We start from the raw sequence: 11,167 nt of genomic DNA on the forward strand, positions 1-11,167 counted from the left end.
TCTCTTCAAACAACTTCCCATCGCATCAGCCCGATGTTAATATCATCTCTTGCGAAAACCTAATTAGGTCTTACTGGATAGTTTTCAATCAGAATATTGCTGCTATCGAGTTTCGATAGATTAATTTTTAATTTGTCACCCGTCATCTGGTATTGTTTACCACAATACATGATTTGTAAGTTACAAACCTGTTCTGCCATTAACATTCAATTACTTAAACGTAGTCATGCGTATTATTTCGAAACAAAAAACAATATTACGTTTCATGCAATTAGTACGAGAGCTCCTTTGCGCAAATCTGGGAAAAGTCGTATTATACTGATACCTTGGGCACAAAACTTACTGACCATCTGTGTCGCTAAATCACCAACTTAGATTGACAAAAAAGTGGCTGTCTGACACTTCAAATTTTTAAAAGTTTCTCAGTTTCATCGTTTTTTGGTCTATTTTTTAAAGAGGGTTCCTCTTGGCTTATTGAAATTGACTTTAAAACTGTGTCATAGCTATTTTTTTTATTTAATTTACTTTTCAACGATCATCTTGTTATTGATGGGTTTAATTTGTGTTCAAGTGGATTTGTATATGGCTTGATTCTTTTTTCTGTTCTTATGAAATATGGATTGTATGTTTTAATGTGAATGTCATATTTTTATGTGGACAATAAATTGAATTAAATTGGTTAGTTCGAAATTGCTCTGCGTTTAGGATGTCAATTTGACACCGCTAAGTTTATAAAACAAGTTCCCTCAGCATTATAGTCTTGTTATTAAAAGTAACTCATTAATTGTGCAGAGCATCAACTTTTCCACTAGTCCTACAGTCAACTGCGGTTAAATCCAAGATCTTCAGATACAATTTAGTGAAAACTGTCAATCCCGGAATTAAGCAGGAGGGCGTGCTGGATGAGGCAGGTTTGGAATCAGCGACATTGACTCAAAAATTAGAGTTTTGCTCTGCACAATAAAGAATCTGAAATGTGAAGGAACCTGGTACTTCAAATTAAACAGAACGGCGTGGATTTGGCATGGAGTGATCAATCAGTGGTTTTTCTTCCGTGATAAAAAAGAGTCAATTACCGCAAACCAGACGCACAATGATATGCTATCTGCTGTTTTTCCATGTCGCATGTTCTAGGGTTACAGGGATCCTTTTCAAGCTATCTTTACTATCTGTTTATTGGTCTACGTTGACCGTGGTTGACTTGAAAAAGGACAACACTTTAGTCTGTGCAAATGCATATTGGTGTGAAAATGACAGCAGGATTACTAAAAACGTAGCTCATGAAAATATTTGAGAACATATCGGAAAAAAGGTAACTGTACCAAAGGCGGAGTTAGTCTCACTGTACTTGAATTGTACCACGCAAGATGTGGGACGGAGGGGTACCCCCCTTACCTGTAAAATCCCTATAGACACTCTACACTATTGTTACCCAACACATCGGGGTGGGGGGGGTTCTCTCCGTCCCATATCTTGCTTCAAATGACTTGAAAGATTCATGTTTTTTCCTTCTCTTGCCCGTGTTTAGCTTGCAATGCTCTATGGTAGCTTTCAGCTGAAGCATTTTTATAGTTTCAAAAGGTACCTCACAATTCCCCGACAATTTGAAGACATTTTAATTGTCGCCCAAGCATACATGCAGTATCGTTTTGAAAAGGCTTTGTGCAGGGTGTCTCAAAAAGGTAATCCTACTTAAAGGGTTATTGTGGCCAGACTATTTGTTTACCAGCAAAAAGCATGTACCATCTTAAAGTTGAAGCTTCACGCCTTTCAATGAAACCTTGGGTAGCATTCCAAGGTCACGCCTCATGGAGCACCATTGTCTTGAAACTGTGGTGCAAAAATGCAGTTGCTTCACTTTTGAACCGATGTCATTCTAGCCAACAGACAGTGTGCAAGCCTCCGGTTGTCGCAATGGCTTAGCAAACGGCAGAACAGAGAATCTTTGTGGTCAAGAAATGGCATGCAACCAGAAGTTTGCAGGCTACACAGGACGCCTTGCGAGAAGCATTCCGAGACCGAGAACCACCACCAAAGAAAAAAATCTGGGCCAATGTGAGAAAGTATGAAGCACATGGAACCAGCCTCAACCGCAACAAAGAACGTTCAGGAAGGCCAAGAACGGCGAGATCTCAGGAAAACATCGCTGCCGTACGACAGCATCTGATTGACCACCCAAAGGAGACAAGTGCAAGACGGAATGGTGTTAGACCGAGCCACGCCACTTTTAATCGGATCACTCGTCATGACCTTCATTTCCATCCGTTCCGCGTCCACATCTATCATTATCTGCTTGCTGATCTTGCAGTTGCAAGAAGACAGACTTCTTGTGAGTGGCTCCTTGAGCGGTGTGAGAGAAATACCAAATTTCTTCGCAACTTCTTGATCGGGGATGAGGCTGCGTTTGCAATGAAGAGTGAGGTCAACACCCACAATGTTGTTCAGTACGCCCCAGCTGGGCAACCACCAGTGTTCAACTTCGAGACAAAGATGAGCAGAGCGAAAGTGACTGTCATCAACGAAGAGGTTGTGCCACAGATGGAGATCCACTCCCAGCGAGGGCAAAATGGAATGTTCCATTATGTGTGGTGGGCTCAAGATGGTGCACCAGCCCATCGTGTCATTGCTGTTCGAAATCGCCTCCACGATCTTTCACGAACGTGCGATTACTTTGAACCAACCCATTGAATGGCCCCCATTGTCACCAAACCTCAACCCCTTGGACTTCGTTTTTGTGAGGTCATTTGAAGAACAGAGATTTCAGCACCCCTCCCCACAACATGCAGGATTTGTGTGAAAGGATTCATCGCCGGGTTGACAGTTTGCGACAAGATCCACGTACCGTGAGACGAGCTGTGGAAGACATGCGGCGTCGACCTCAACAGTTACTGTGCTTGGAGAGGGGAGGTGGACACGTGGAGGGTCTTGGCCCATGAGAGAAAATCATACAAACTTCGGCTGTCAGGTGTTTTACGCATAATTGCAAATGAAATCCATGAAGCAAGCCATGCTTGAATTCAGGAATAAAATCCAGGAATTAAAAAAGTCATGAATCTGTGTCGATTTTGTTAAGGAGGAAAGTGAAGCAACTACATTTGTACACCATAATGTCACCACAGTGGCGCTCGATGATGCGTAACCCTGTCATGCTACCCAAGGTTTCATTGAAAGACCACTCAACCCGCCTCACCCCAACTCACTCAATCCAACTCCTATTGTATCTGTTTACCCGTTACTATCCCTGTTTGTCGAGACTGAAACTGGCGCTTGGGTGTGGTTACCGCGTGTGGTGTGCCACGGACCAAGTGGCAAACTGCAGCCAAAACGGATTGGCCCAATCGGCCTTCTAATGCTGCCCGTTGACTTGGGCTGGCCCGACCCGGTAGTAGACTCCAAAGACGAGACCGCCGCAATATGAACACAGTCCAGCACGTGCAGCACATTTCTATTTTCTTGCCTTCGTTAATATTTACTTTGCTTTTCCTTATCAGTGATTTATTTTCAAATATCACTCAAAGTTATAAACATGCAATCACAAAAGAGGCGGTTAATCTGTTTTCTTTACAATTATTCACTAGTAATAAAATTACTAATTTCAATCGATCAATCATCAAATCCCATTTTATAAAATCATGCACATGTATTTTGGGTACCTGATGTACATGTATACCGTGAATTTGTTGACAATCCTTGATTAAAATCTGTGCCTGACATTATCCGTACACGCTTTTACACCAAAGTATGAATATTTTAGCAAGTAAGGACTTGCCAAGTGGTCTTAGAAAATAGTCTAAAAATTGGGGGTTGTAATTGAAATTTTGAACTAGAAAATCTACGTGTCCTAATTTTTGTCGTCCTCAGTGCGGGTAAGGAGATGATTTTACATTATATTTTACACAGAGATTTTAAAATACTTAATTGGAAATGATGTAATATGTCCATCAGTAAATATTTCCACCATTAAAGAAAAAAGGATCGTTAGTGTGTGCAGGTTCCAGAGGTGGTAACAAGTAAATTTATGCAAGTCCAAGTCAAGGCACAACTCAACTTTTGCAAGTCTAAGCCAAGTCACAAGTCGTTTGGTCTAGTCACAAGTCATTTAATCAGAGGTCAAGTCACAAGTCAATTTGGTCCAAACACAAGCAAGTCACTAGTTCTGGTCAAAGAACTAGTCAAGTTGAGTTATGTGTGATTTTAAGCCACAGCCAAATGACTCAGATGTGGCCTTGGGCAGACAAGATAAGACTGAAGTAAAAGTCGCGATCTGAACGAAGTCTTTTGCTGAATATTCTAAGAATGCAGGGCATAAATTGATAGGCCTAATTAAAATCTTTTACGAGTTTGATTGAGTAGTTTTCTGACTTGCATTGGTAACAAGTCACAATGTGCAAGTCCAAGTCAGGTAACAAATCATTTTTCGCAAGTCCAAGTCAAAAACTGGTAGATACAAGTCACGAGTCACGAAAATAGTTACTGAAGTCTGATTCGAGTCCAAGACAAGTGACGCGAGTCTACAACTCTGGCAGTGTCTCTGCCTGCACACAAGATGTCAACTGTTTATCAATTTATACATGTCCACTTGGAGGTGTGAAAAATAACAGCGCTTATTCAACCTAACCTTTGTCAAATACACGTACAATCAAACCTCAAAGGTATGATCTCCTGTGGTTTTTGTATATTACTTTGTTACAACAGGCACCTTGTATTATCAGGAATGAAAACAATAACACATAATTGGGGCCTCAAATTTTCCATGATACAAATACAATATAGTGTTGCGTTCCCTAAATATAAAGTCGATGGTAGCATGGACTTAATTAGTGTCTACGGGATGACATTTGGGGTCAACAATTTATTAAAGGGTGGACGTGAAACAAGGGGTTTGGGTGACAGTCAAACTATATGGTTGGTTTATTGCTCTCACTTCTCTTCATCAAACTTCAATATGGATTTGAAGGTGTAGCTTAACATAATACAACACACAAAAGGCAAAGTTATAGAGAGGCAAAGTTGTATATGAGTGTAACTGAACTACGGTTTGGCAGGACCATTGGAAATGCAAGTCATACGGAGTGGGTACGGTACGTGTGTGTAGTATCGCACAGCTAGGCTACACTCATCAGGCCGGGCCGTGGTGGGAGCTGTCCCAGACCACCACGGTGCCTAGCAAGGGCTGGACGGGGCCAGCGCCGGTATGTACCGACCGCACTGCCGCTCAGACCGCAATGTGATGAGCGCAATGATAAGATCGCCGCACTGGGCACCATTGGCTCAGCGTAGAGACGGGGAGGACTGGGGCTAGTTTGCAGGACAAGGGTTGCGAGGGACACGGGGGTGTCTCGCCCGGCAATCGGTTCGGACCTAGCGGTGACGGGCCGCTACGACTCTCACTAGCACCCTGGGCTAATTCGTACCGCTCTCGCATCGGTCCAAGCTAAGCTAGCTGGCCATTCATATGGTTACATTTCTTCGCCATAAGAATGGTTATTGTCGCACTTCTCTCGGTAAGGGTCCAACCGCCGCACTACGTTGGGTTCCGCTCTCGCAATAAGGGTTTGGTCCGCCGCACCTGACCGACGAACTAAGGAAAATCTGCTCTATATATAGGATTCTAGAGGCTTAGAAATTAATAAAATATGAGCGTCGCTGAACAGCTCAACCAATGAAAATCTTCCATCTCAAAGGGTCGCATGACTTCCTGCTAGAGTCGTGTGCAAGAATCTCAGTGTCGTGTGTAACAACGTAAAACACAGAAAAAGAATTCACGTGTACAAAGTGTAGAGCCGGGTGTGTGAAAGTGCTTACCCGGTCATCTGTGGCGAATGATTGACAGTAGTCTGAGGTTTCTGGACATTAGCATTTCAGGGAACCTTACCACGCCCAACCACGCAGCCACATGGAGGGGAATTTCGACATGCTAAAACTGAGCAGAGAAAACACAAGGATAAAGGAGTGAAGGAACACGTGATCACGCCAGAATACAGCATGAATAACTTAATACAAAATTAGCGTCTCTGCGACATGTCCATAATGCGTAGCTGAGCTAAATAAGAGACCCTTAGAAATGCAAGGACCGAGAACGAGTAAAACTAGGGGGCGCTGGAATTCCACGATTTGCGGGTGCGCAACAATATTAACAGTGCTCTTATTAACTAGGTTTAAATGTAATGTTCTCTTCTTGGATTAACGTGGCATCTTTTGTACACATACAATTACAAGATGAATTGGGGTTTATAAATGAAATAATGTGACACCTGTTGGTGAAGCTTGCATGTAGTTGGTTATTTATGCATGTTAAGCAGGTAAAACCTATTGTTTTGTGCTTTTTGTCGTCCTGTACTTTTTTTCTGACAGTGAGTGTGTAGGCCTAGGACAGATGTACAGTAACTTCTGTGGATCCCAAGGCGTGCATACTTAGTACATATACACACAATGCTGTGAGAAAGGATCTCAGACCTATAGGGCTGCACTACACCAAATATGGGAATTCTGGGAATTCAACATTACAGCCAGAAGATCACTTTTCGTTTCAATTTTATTTTTTTTATTAGCCTTTCTCCTAAGATACCCCCCAATTAGTGGTATAACTGTACGCTCTATCCAAAATAGGCCTGAAATTTGGGGCTTTTTGTGAAGGAAATACCACGAACCTATGGGAACGAGGTTGGTTAATACCCCTCACTTAGTTTGAGTGCATGCGTACTGAATCCCACTACAGCTTGGAGCCAGAAAATGGCAATTAAGATAGCTCCTATGGGAACGAGGTTGCATTTGTTCGGTCCTCATCAACCTCCTTCCCATGGGAACGGTCTTGCCGCACCTTGTTGGTTCCCACCATGCCTTGCGCGATATAACCCCAGGTATTGTTTAATTTAAATATCCTACATTGGGTGCGTTCGATTAGCTTCCCTGAACACACCATTGTTACACGCAAGGGAAGCCTCGACTAATCGAACGCTGCAGCGTATGTATTCATACATGGCATTCTGGGAAAAAGGTCAAGTCCCGCCATCGTGTCCAGGCTCGAACAGTCCATCCGCACGTCATTACACTGATTTGAGGATATCACAACGCAGCGTATGGATTATAAACGTGTTCGCATGCACGATCCATGGTTGGAACGAGAAGCTGAAGTGGGAATCCTTTTCTGGAATCTCCATAAAACAAAAGTCTGGCGAAAGTATTAAAAATAGAAAATTTCTATCTCATGATTCCACGAAGGCATCGCTGGTGGAAACGGTCAAGCTACTTAATATGACGTGCATATGTTGTCCATATTTCACATGCATATCGTAAGGAGGTCAAAACGGTAGCTCTATAGACACTGAGCTTACCAAATGCACCACTTGCCTTAGAGATGCAGCGGGACACTTCGGCATCGATATTTGCTGATCTAGTTAGGGTGCTACCCAGATAAGTGAACTGTTCCACTGCATTGAGCTTTGTGCCCCTGAGAGTGATGGATAGTGGGATATAGTTATGGCCAGGAGGTGGTTGAAACATCACTTCGGTCTCTTTAAGGCTGATGGTAAGCCCATAACTGGAAAACTGTTGCAAATCTGTCCATAATTACCTGAAGTACGTTGAACAGTTTAGTTTGGGCTTTGAATCTTCGTCTTTTGAATCTGAAGAGTAAATAACTTCCCATCTGTCCGAAGTTGTAAATGGACTCCTCTATCCGGACCAGTTGAAGCCTCGCACAACACAGCGAACAGGATACTAAACAGGGTTGGTGCAAGTACGCAACCCTGCTTGGCACCAGTAGAGACCGAAAAAGGGTCCGACATCGAGCTGTCGTTAGCTACCCCGGCCATCATACCAGTGTGGAACTGTTGGAGCATCTCCAGGAACTTTGGTGGGCAGCCTAGTCTAGATAGTATTATCCATAGGCACTCTCTGCTTTAATGTGTCGAAAGCCTTGGTAAGGTCAATGAAGGCCATGTACAGCCCCATATGTTGTTCCAGGTATTTCTCTTGCAACTGGCCGATGGTGAAAATCATATCCGCAGTTCCCGGTCCCTTTCTGAATCCACATTGGCTCTCAGGAACAAACGATTCTGAGATACGCAGAATAATTCGGTTCAACATGATGTGGGACCGGATTTTACCAGGAATAGAGAGGAGCGAAATGCCCCGATGGTTGTCGCACACTGAGCGTGCTCCTTTCCGCTTATACAGGTGAACTAGAGTGGCATCTCTGAACTCTTGAGGCAGTTTTCCCGATTCCCACATAGCCCCAAATAGACACGCTTTGAACACTTCAGCAGGGATACCATCTACTCCAGGATCTTTTCCACTTGAGATCTGTTTGACAGCTCTCTTTGTCTCATATACTGTTGGAGGAGCTGACATTTCCCCCTTCATAGGTCCTTGTGGGATGTTGTCGATGACCTCTGGGGTGATATGAGATATACGATTGAGGACTCCGTCAAAGTGTTCAACCCAACGCTTCAGTATTTGATCTCTGACAGTTAGAAATGTCCCTCCGTCAGCACTTAACATTGGGGTGGACCCATTTGAGACAGGGCCATACACTGACCTCAGAAAGCCTTAAAAGTTCTTCATGTCATGCGCGTCAGCGTAACCTTGTAGATCTTTGGTCTTGTCTTTCCACCATGTATCTTGCATGTTCCTCAGTTCTGATTGCACAGACTTCTGCAGCTTCTTAAAGGTATCACGCTTGGATATAGAGGTTGGGTCATTAAGACAGTTCTGGTGAGCTGCATGCTTTTCAACAAGGAGCCTTTCTATCGTAGTATCATTTTCGTCAAACCAGTCTTAGAGGCGACGTTGCTGCTTGCCAAGAACTTCAAGAGATGTCTCATACACACAGTCTCTGAAGCCGGACCACGTTCTTTTCGTATCGACTGGAACGGTGTGTTTGAGGCGGTGTGTTTGAGGCATCCAAGCCTATCCTTCACGGTGTTTAGCTTCCTAGGAAGCTTGGCTGACTGTGACCGGCACTTGTTGGCAATCACAAGCTGTAGCTTTTCTCGAACTAGACTTTGATCAGTCTAACACTCTGCATCTCTCAGTACTATAGTGATCTTCCCATCTTTCAGATCTTTCTGGCGAACAATTACATAGTCGATCAAGTGCTAATGTTTGGTTCGAGGATGCATCCATGTTGCTTTTAACTTATCTGGCAACCCGAACACGGTGTTGGTAATGACGAGGCTGTTGGCTGCACATATGCTCAGGAGTAGTGTTCCATTGCTGTTAGACTTGCCTATGCCTTGTCTACCAAGCACTCCTTTCCAAGCATGGAAGTTAGCCCTCACCAGCAAAGCGTGTCTTACTTAGGGCAGCTGTGTCATCTATGTTGTAGTTAAACAGCTCCAGACCAACCAAGGCTGTCCTACGTTCTGGTCTCTCAGTCTCTCATGTTGAGGCTTTAAAATTCACTTTGATGTTGGACTTTCCTGTTAGGTGGGGAGTAATACACAGTGTGTTTAAAAAAACGGAACCGAGATTAATTTCTTCATTTCTTGGACATGGTTAAATCTTTGGGAAATTGGCAACCACCATTTATTAAGCCCCAAATTTCAATGAATAAAAATTGTGTTAAGAACATACTGGTTTTCTTCTTTTTTTAGGTATGAAAATTGTCGGAGTTAGGCTGCGGTGAATCTGGTGTAAGACCAGTTCTGACACGGTTGATTGAAATGCATCGTTCTCAGTCATCTGTGACAGTAAATTGGATTTCTTGGTGTCATAAGAAAGAGAACATCATTGGTTAATAAATGGTAGTTGCCAATTTCCAAAAGATTTAACCATGTCCAAGATACTTAAAACAAATTAAGCTCGGTTTCCATTTATTTTCAAACTCATTGTAATTTAGAGAAACAGTCTTATCATTATTGTGAGGTGGATAAACGCTAGGCACATGCTTTGAATTTCCTGCAGAGTTGTCAGTTTTGGTCTCTCTTTTTTAAATCAAAATGTGGTGGGCTGTCAGTGAAAAACTAAAAGGTAGTGGGAATTCATTCATTGCAGTCAGTGATGACTATACTTCAAGTGAGTGTAATGGCACACGTAGCTTGACACATGTTTATATTAATACAGTATGTGTATTGGAACTGTCTGATAATATTGCTCCTACCCAGTTTCATTTCAAAATGTCACCAATCGTCCTGTGACTATATGTATATAGTGTGCACTAGGGCATAAAGTGCGTTTTATCTCTAGTCTTGTGAAGTACTGAATTTATATCTTTAGACCCTTCACAGTTTTTGGTCCCAGCTTACAGCTAGGCCAAGATGTCATTAACCTGCGATCAGCACTGTTTTTTCCGCAGCAGTATAGCCATTAAACTGAATTGTTTTCCATTTTTAAACTGATTGGCTTGATCTGTTTATTTTTTATTATTGTTTTCTCTTGTAATTCCAGGTCAGATCGTTCAGTACAATAACTTTAATGAAGGGAATCCATTCTACATGTACATTGCGGCTTAAAGTTTCAGTGGTGTGTTTCACACAATGAAATTATGTTTTTCGTTTTAATCTGTTTTTTTCAAACAAACTTGTTGAGTTTTATGAAAATATTGTACTAAGATTTCGAACAGTTGGATGAATATTGTGCATCAATGACTTTTAATTTCTCTTTGGAAAAATGTGAAGTAGACGAACATTACTAGGATGATTCTCTTCAAAGGCCCCGAAACCCATGGGGCAAGAAACGTGGAATTTGGGATCTTTCGTGGGTCAGTATATTAAAGGATATTGATAGCTGGAGCCTGGCAGTTATGTATGCAGAAAATAAATGCACATTTGACATATCTGATGTTTGACGACACGAGTCACTACATGAAAATGACTCACAAAATTTAGTGATTCGATCGTGACAACTCTTTTTCCCCAAAGCTAGAGGCCAAGAGAAAGAGAACCTTCTTTATAATTATTATTTGGCATTCTTAAAAGAGAGCAGAAGACAAATTATGAAACATCGTCACAATGCAGCAACGAGAAAATAAGAAAGCCTACAGCAAATGCCAGAAAAAAGAGCTTCTTTTTTTCCCCTGGCATTTACTGCAAGATGCGGAATATAGTGACCCATATAGTGACCGGATACACCAGCTGTCCGAAGAACAAGTAACATTATGATCAGTGGTACTGCGCGCTTTAAGTTCAGAAGTGCTACCGCCAGTACTACGCCAGCAATGTGTCCG

Source organism: Acanthaster planci, linkage group LG02, assembly GCF_054643075.1.
Source record: "Acanthaster planci isolate LZ-2023a linkage group LG02, COTS_SCS, whole genome shotgun sequence".
NCBI classification, from domain to species: domain Eukaryota; kingdom Metazoa; phylum Echinodermata; class Asteroidea; order Valvatida; family Acanthasteridae; genus Acanthaster; species Acanthaster planci.